The sequence below is a fragment of the Zea mays genome, chromosome 5, assembly GCF_902167145.1.
Source record: "Zea mays cultivar B73 chromosome 5, Zm-B73-REFERENCE-NAM-5.0, whole genome shotgun sequence".
NCBI lineage: Eukaryota > Viridiplantae > Streptophyta > Magnoliopsida > Poales > Poaceae > Zea > Zea mays.
In genome coordinates this window covers 101783451-101792718 of record NC_050100.1, presented here as the reverse complement: position 1 = coordinate 101792718, position 9268 = coordinate 101783451, and the positions used below count along the sequence as shown (strand labels likewise).

Below are 9268 nucleotides of genomic sequence, written 5' to 3'. Positions count from 1 at the left end.
TCAACGGAACTGTCGCTACCTCTGTGGCCCTGCTGCTCCTAGATCCCATCATGGAAGGGGGAGCGGGGTTGCGGATGACGACGAGGGGAGGGGGCGCGCGACGGGGGTTGACAACGGACGCGGGTATGACAACACGGCGGAGGTAGCGGCAGGCATATTGGCGAGGGATGTGAAGGAGAGGAGGAAGGGAAGGAGTCCAGTACTGACGATGGAGGCGAGGAGAGGGAGGGTGGAGCAGAGGAAGGTGGGAGGAGGATGCTTTTCTTCCATGGATCGGGCATCGGTGGCGATGGACTCGCGAGTCGTGGCGGGTGGATATCTCGGCACATCGCGTATGGGGCGGGGAGGACAGCGGCTGTCACGCTAGCGGGCATCGTGCGGGGAGGACGGCAGCTGTCACACCAGCGGGCATCGCGTGAGGGGGGGCACAGGCGAGCGAGCGGGGGCATGGTGATGCCTCCATGCATTCCCTCCTTGCGCTCTTAAGGAGCAGTATAGATATAGATTTATCATGACTAGTAAAACCTATATTTTAATCTGACCGAAAATACGTGGCCTATTATTTCTTACACTTTCTTATATCAATAAGATTATAATTAAATTACTACTAACAAATATCGTTCCATGTGCTAAAGCGAAGTAAATCGTGAATGTTTCTAATGTTTAAGTCACCAAGTTAGTGAATAGTGACATTATTTATTTTCGAAATGAAATAATACATTTGTACAAAATATTGTTGCAGGGCTTGTTTATGATTACACATATACTTTGGGGTCTCTTTCCAATCATTTCTAAACTAAAAATCTCGAAATTAATTTTATACAAAACCAGGGGCTAAAATGGAAAATGTGCTTCTTCTACCTTGAGATTGTGCTCACGCGCAGGAGGGTCGGCGAGCAGGGGAGGGGCTCGGCCGGGCAGGGGAAGAGCAGGGGGCTCGGTCGAGTGGCCGAGGACAGGCGCGGACGGTCCGGCCGGAGTGAGGACGATGGGGCGCGCTCGGACGGTCCGGCGAGGTGGCTCGGGAGCGATCGATGGCGGAGCTCCGACGAACGACGGTTCGGCGCGACAACGATGGAGAGAGCTTGGGTAGGGAGAGAGGAGGGAGCTCAGGCTTTTATAGAGCGAGAGAGGGAAAGCCGAGGGGAGAGAGAGACGGTCGGCCATCAATGGCGGCCATAACTCGGCATTGAGTGAGGGAAGTGGGGGAGGGAGAGAGGGAAACGGTCGGGCGGTTTCCGGCGGCTGGGAGACGAGCAGGCGCGGACGTCGAGGCGCGGGCCAGGGCACAGTCGGTCGGGCAAGGCGTGGCCGAGCGCGTAGCACGACGCGCGCACGGGCCAGGCGGCGGCGGCAAGAGGGAGAAGGAGAGGGTCCTGGGTGGGCCCCACCAGTCGGTGAGAGAGAGGGGAGGGTTGGGGCGCGCGGCTGTTGCCCTAGTGGGCCTCGGCTGGGCCAAATTCGGCCTGGCCGAGTGATTAGGTTTTTTTCTTTTCTATTCTTTTCTACTTAAAAATATAAATAAATACATTTTTAAATAATTCAAAAATCATAATAATTATACCAAAATTATTTATAACTAAAATTTTATTTTGGACCATTATTTCTATATTAATTAATTGGTTTTCCAATATAAAAGAAATTCTACTAAACATCCATAAATCAAATATGAGCAAACAAAATTACTCTAAATGCAAATAAAAATCAAACACTTGAAAGAAAAATTCATTACCATATTTACCACTAATAATCTAAATGCATAATTTTTAGTTGATGGTTTCGGTAGTGTTACATCATCCCTTGATCTTTACCTTGATGCTTATCCTGTACCTGCATTTTAATGTCTCCTCTCTCATTTTAGTTCAAGAGTGTTGTCTTACCCATCTCGCTCTTGTTCATTCCCTTTTCCTATGTCGCGTTGCAAGTCTTAGCTTTTGCTTGATATCACCCTTACCTTTGTAATCACTAGATCATGCCTTGATGCTTATCTTAGGTTTGCCTTTTAGAATCTTCTCTTTTCTATCTCAACTCGAGAGTAGTGTTCTACCCATTATGCCCTTGGACATATCCTTTTCCTGGTCGCTTACAGTGCTTGCTTTAACTCCATCCTTTATTGTGCTCGTGCCCCTATCCTGCACGTTGTGTTCTTCTCCTTGTCCTTCAACAACCTTAGAGAGCAGTTATTCCCTTTTCAAGGAGGACCACCATTCAACTAAAAGGAATGTATAGCAATGAGATGTTTGTTGTTGTGTGCTCATGATGTTTGTCTTTGTGTTATGACTGATTCGCTTCGTTGAAATGAGTGTTGATGTGTTGTTGCCCTTGGTCCGCAATGACATCAGTTTACTAGCTCAGTGCCATAGAGTTAGGTAGCTGGGTGCTCTCCCTTTTCTCTCTTTAATCCATCTATGCTTACCTTTTCTATCTATACCCTTCCCTCTTGCACCTGTCCGGTTGGCATTCTCCAACTTCTCTTGATCAATCAAGATCAGAGTCGACAACATCTTCACCAAGTGTGTATCAATGCTCCTGTTAAGGGGGTTAGCCGCTAACCCCAATGAAGACAATGCGATCAACATCAACCAACAAGATCAAAGTGGCGCAGCGGAGGCGTGTGTGGGTCCTAACCCACAAGTCCAAGGTTTGAAACATGTTAGTATTTCTTTAGAAGCTCTCGATAAATTTTCATATTTTCAGAATATTTTTCTATTTTCTGGAAACCAAAATCTATTTATTTGAGGTACTTCAAATGTTTTTAGAAACTCTAAACATGTTTTTGAGTTCATTAGGTGTCAACACATTTCTAGTAATTTTTGTGGAATTTTTGGAAGCGTCTATAATATTTTGAGCACAAAATATGGATTTCTAGGCTTTTCTAAATTTTATAAATAGTAAAATCCGAATTTGACCCAAATTTTCATCTCGTCCGAACCCCACCTATATATACATGACCGGCTTCTCCTTGTCGAGCACATCCCGAATCACAAATTTGTTTCCTCTTATTCAATTCCCAGCTCCTGGAATTGTTCGCGAAGTTCGGAGCGGTTCCAACTCCGGCGAGAACTCCGACGAGCAATTACTTCCAATCCGTGCATCGTCAACGGAATCTGAGAGTACCGATGCGTTCGTCTCATCAAGGGCTTCGCCTCTTTGCATACCGTTCGTCGATCAGACCTCCGAATCTCTGTCAATCGACGGTTTCCTCCTTGGCTCTGGTGAGGGTTCATTTTCTGGTGAGCCCCCTCCATTGTTTTCAACATTAGTTCTTTGTTTTCTTCCCCTTAGGTGTTTCCCCCACCTAGCAGCCCTCTTCCTCACCTCCGCGGCCCAAGCGGCGTGGCCCCCTTCCACTGCGCGCGTGCGGCGCCCTACGCGGCGACGGCGGCCCAGCTGCATGGCCAGGCCGGCCAGCCGGCCTCCCCAGGTCGCCCCTGCCTCCTTCCCCTGCACGCGCGGCCTCGGTCCCCGGCGGCGGCCGAGCTCACCTCATGGCCATGGCGGTTTATGTGGGAGAAGAACGTGGGGAGAGGAAGAAGATGTCAACTTCATAAAAAGACCCCTGACAGATTTCGAAACTATGCGCAGGAATTTAGTCCAGTTCAAAAAGTGATAACTTTTGTGTTTTAAATCCGATTCAATCCGTTCAAGTTGCGTTAGATTCGTATTAAAATCTTCTACATGTTAGAAGTATTTTTCCTATTGTTGCACATTTTATTTAATTTATTTAAACGTTTGTTTGACCGATGGTTACTAGAACGGCGTCTCAATTTTAAAATCTAATTTAGGAAATCGATTTGCGAATTTATAATTAAAAACCAACATGGTTAAACTTAACTGATATATTCTTTATTAATATTTGGTAGATTTAACCATGTTATTTATTTATTAGTTTCGCATATCGTGTCGTCCCGCGCTCGTGTCGTCCCGCGCTCCGTACGCGTGCTGTGCGCGTGCGACTGTGCTGTTTCATGCGTTACATATTTCGTCTCGCTCCGCTAATTCGTCTCGCTTAGAGTCGTTGATGTTATTTAAATTACTTACACTACACGACGGTTCACTTACAGCGACCTACGGTTGGTTGCTAAAACGGCCTTCAGCGACCTACGGTTGGTCGCTAAAAACTTTTAGCGACCCATAAGGATGGTCGCTGTAAGTGCCGTCGCTAAAGGCTTTAGCGACCGACATCTTTTTAGCGACCGACCGTCCGTTGCTAATATTGTATATTTAGCGACCAACCGTGGGTTGCTGTACTATAGATTTAGCAACCAACTGTAAGTCGTCATACTATACATTTAGCAACCAACAGAAAGTCGCCCTTTTTACAGTTGTTATTAATAATATATACATTTAATTAAGCACCACAAATCACATATTTTTATACACAAATCATAAAGACATACACAATTAATCAGTATACTACAACACATAAACACAAAAGCACCACAATTATATATTCACAAAAGCATCACAATTATAATATCATTCACAACTAGATCATTTACAGATAGCTAGCTAGATCATTCACAAAAGCACCACGGCGACATCACTCCAGCTTGAAGTAGTTCAAAAGCCAACAACTACATCACTAATGTTTCATATCACTCTAGCTATTGTTTAAAAGCCTACAACTACATCACTCTAGCTGCTCCAGAGCTGATCAGTCACAAAAGCATCGGTTCACTCTAGTAGCTTTTGATGCTCTATTTTCACACCCATAGCAGAACCTTGCAACTAGCTCAAATGACTTGGCACCCCAGGAATGACATTTAGTTTGATGATGCATTCTTCTTGGTCAGAATTTTCTTCAATTGACCATTCAAGAAAGGCACTTTTTGAAAGTAAAAGGAACTGCAATGAAACAGACACTGTTATGGAGGAAATAATCAACATGTAAAAAGGTTAATTAATGGCATACAAGGCAAGAAAGTGAAGCAAAAGCATTGGAACAGAAATAAAAGGTTATAACCATTTTCATATTCTTTCATAAATGCCAGTAGAAGAAGCTTTACACAGGAAACACCAAGTCAAACAAAGTATGATGAAAGTTTCATTCAAAGCAAGGAACTGTTTATTGTTGCTTTATTTATTGCACACACCAGGAAAATACAAGAATCCAGAATATGACCAGGAAAAAAGGACAATACCTTGTGAAGGTGGAAAGACACATCCCCAACCTCAACAGTGACATCGCTAGGAAGTCCTGTTGTGCAGAACCTAAAAGGTTCACAAGCAGAAAAACAATCGAAATTCAGATAAATTTGTATATTCAGTAAGAACTGGAAAATGAGACTCCTTGTGGTAAAAAACAATGATGAGTGGCCACCTAGTGGTTAATGTCAATTTCAAACTAATAGGTTTAGAGCACACATTACGAAAGAAAAAACTCAACCATATGCAACAAGACATTTGGAGAAACATTTCAAATGCCACAAGTCTTCATCACTCAAGAATCAAAAACTAATTATTCCTACTTAGCCTAACAAGAACAAAATCAAGTGCTCAATTGCAGATTTTTTGGACAGCACACAGTAGTCAATTGTTTTGTTCATAACTCACAAAATATTCATCCAAAAATAGTGAACTAAGACTTTCTGGAAAGCCTAAGAAATCCTATATAACTTTGGTATTATCATCACCATGAGATTAGACACTTAAAAAGGTCAATCAGTATTAAATGATAATGCTGTCCAGATTTGGACGGAATTTGACTACTCACTTCAAAACTCCATAACTGGAGATTTAGGCATCCAAAACAGGTGATCCAAGAATTTCTAGAAAGCTTATAAAATTGTCTACAACTCATTTATAAACATCTTAGGTTGTATGAAACACCCGACTAACTATGATCTTGGGAAGCATGACTAGATCATACCAAAGTTCCTAGTAGAAGCGACAGCACAGATCCAATCTTGAGATAAGATGCATGCTTCTACTCAGCTAGACATACCTTAAATATGGGTTCCACTTTTCCATGAAAAACTTTGCTAGATCTACCATGTCCAGATCGAGGATTCAAGATGACAAGTATCTTTGGTGGAGACCGACATTTAACATAAGGATCAAACATGGCATCAAACTGAATGAGTTCTAGGGTCATCTTAAACAATAAAACAAATGCTAAAAGCATATGTAATCTAATCTGACTAAAATATTATAAGTTTTTAAATGACTGTTAGTAGATGTACATGCACCTGAATAGCATACTGATACAGAGCTTCAATCTGGTCAGGACCGATCTGCATTGGTAAACAAGGATTGATCAATTCATTAGCATTTATCACAAAACAAGCTATATCAATAAAAATGCACAGCTTCAACGTTTCATCTAATTTTGATCTTATTTAATATGCATTGTCCTTTCCCTACAGTGCTCAAGCAGAGAAAACTCTCACTGTGAATTGTCCCTTGCTAGAGTGAAAGAACATAAACCTGAACTAGCCACAATGGCGAAATCACGGCGTCGGTGGAGGTCAAATTGAATTGATGCCTCAGATATGTGCTCTGCACAATAGCAGAAATAATTACAATTTCAGCTTGCATTGGGCGAGCTCAAATTGACCACCCATCTGTTGGATGGTCAGAATAGACTGGTGGTGGTTGTCGACCTTCGTTCCAAAAAAAGGAAGATCACTGCTATTGTCACTCTAAGTAATCCAACAACCGTATGGTCGCAACATTATATACATGCAATAAGCATACGACAGACTGTACGTAATAATAAGCCGCTGACGGCAAACTCCTGGTGAATGGTGATCGAGATGTGCTCATGTGCATATGCGATGCATGATTGAATATATGGGTCCTTCAGTTCGTCCCAGCTCAGCAACGAATTGATGCACAGACATCTATTTTTTTGCTTTATTTTTAGGAGCATCAATCTAATCTAAATTCAACATTCAGAATGTAGCATGAACTTATTCTTTTAACTTTAGAATCAAAGCATCTTCTGGCTACCAGTTCATGTTCACTTTTAGACATAAATATGGATAATTAACCTCTAACCTGGTAGCTAGCTACTCCCACCGGTGTAGCACAAGCTAGCTGTGGCCTGTGCCCTGTCATGTGGCATAATAAGGCGCTGGGGATGTGCGGCAGGCAGGTCCTGGGGATGTGCGGCAACAATGTCAATTACTCAATTAATGCACACAAAAGAATATCAATGTCTAATTGCGACGACATATCCATAACATATTGAAATATTCAATTTCAAGTAAGAGCATGGACAAGGCATAGCAAACCTTATCGTTGACTGCTTCAACCTTATGTGCATCCTTATCCATCGCTTCAGCAACGCACTCCACCTCCACGGCAACCTTGTGCAGGGATCCATTCTCTGGCATGGAACTGGCCGCATCTGCAGCCAACTTCTCTGTCACCTCGGCGACATGCTCCACAACCTCCACTGCAGGAAAATAGCGAAAATAATGATGAACTCCAGTTCAAACCTCCCATCAAACACCTGGCGCGCGTCGAGGACACAGGTCTTCTCCGGCATGCTGCTGCTCGCAGAGAGACAGAGAGGGGTGAGCAGACATGGCTAGGGAGTTGGGCGAGCTCGGACCTAGGGAACAGGGGCATGGCCATGAGAACTAGCTGGAGCAGGGACAAATGCCAGCGATGAGAATGAAGCGGCGGCCGTCCAACGCACGGGAGATGGGACGCCAGCCGCCAACAGAGATAGGGGAAACAGAGGCAACCGGACTTGGGCAGGGGCAAGCTCCATGGCAGCTAGAGGGAGTGAGCTGAGGGAGGGGGCGGCGTCCATGGGAGGGACAGGAGTAGGGAGCAGGGGCGCCGAGCTCAGAACCGATGGAGGGAGATGAGGAAAAGAAGGGGCAGCGACCTCCATGGCTGAGTAGTCGAGGACGCCGGCCAAGGGAATCACGCGGGGAGCGGCGACGGAGAAGACACCTCGTGGAGGAGATGGCAGCCAGCGCTGGAGATAGGAACGGCTGGGAGAGGCGAGCACCAGGAAAGCCATGGGCTTGGAGCCGTGAGGGAGATGGCGGCTAGGGAGATGGCGAGCACCAAGGGTGAGGTGGCGACGGCACCCTCCACGGCTGAGGGAGGGGGCGGCCATGGGAGAAGTGACGGCGGCTGCGCGCGTGGAATAGGGTTTGTTTGTTTAGTAGGCCTTTAGATGAGCTTTGGTGAGTAAATAAGAAATATAAAAATCACATATCCCTATAGCGACCCACCATCGGTCACACACTTACCTCTATAGCGACCGACCATAAGTCGTTAAATTTCTAGACTTTTAGCGACCCATAGACCGTCGCTATAAACGCATTTAGCGACCAACCGTCGGTCCATAACTTTTAGCGACCAATCGTCGGTCCCAAATAAGGGTCGCTAAAGATCAACCGTCGTGTAGTGTTATCTCAGTAAGAATTGTTAGCGTAGTCAGCTAATTAAAGCTAGACGATAGCTCTAGTTGCATTTAATAAATGTTGAGTAATGCGAGTATGTCGACTTAAATATTCTAATTAATACTTGTTTCGTGTAAACACTCTGACCTCTCGACCGTAGCTTCAACTATCTCGTTTTTTTCCTCGCGTGACCGTAGTAGCAAGTTCTATTTCGTACTGCATGATTTATAATGTTTCCCTTGTATGATGTAATGTTCTTATGCATGCATATGTTTGTTTGCTTGTGCCTATTCGTATTCGCTGCATGTCGCGAATAGAATGCGATCTGTTTCCGAGCTTCGAGGAATCGACGATCAAGTTTCGATGACCAAGTGGTCAAACTCTTCGAGTTCTATGAGATTGAAGACCCTGAGCATCTGTTTGGTGAAGGCAAGTGTCCTCTGACCTACTTAAGTCCTATTCACATTATAATTCATTCCCCCGCATTACATAGTTGAAACCTAAGGGTTGACTAGCTTTCTATTTACCTTATCCTTGATTACCTTTGTAATACCCAACTTGTAAGTTGTGGAGGATAACCTAAAAGGAGAAATGATGTTCCTTTGTATATGTGTGTTATCCATATTTATCATTCCATGAGAACATCACATGAAAACAAATAAATAAATAACAAAAGATACCCAAAAATAATACATGCATCATGCTGGGATTTCATTTTTGTGTGCATCTTGTGACCATAAAAGAAATCATGTAAAAAGAAAAATATTAAAGTTCAAAGTGGAATTTAAGGTTTAAAAGAAATTCTAGAATTGAGGAAAAAAAAGAAAAGAAATGCTAAATAATACAAAACAAAAGGTATAAAATGTAAACTCTATCCATAGGGGTAAGATTAAAATCTG

General features: G+C 43.8%; 1 pseudogene; it reads right to left on the bottom strand.

The window, feature by feature from the left end:
- Positions 1-358: 358 nt before the first annotated feature.
- LOC103628361 (uncharacterized) lies at positions 359-8080 on the bottom strand (annotated as a pseudogene).
- Between the last annotated feature and the right edge of the window lie 1188 nt (positions 8081-9268).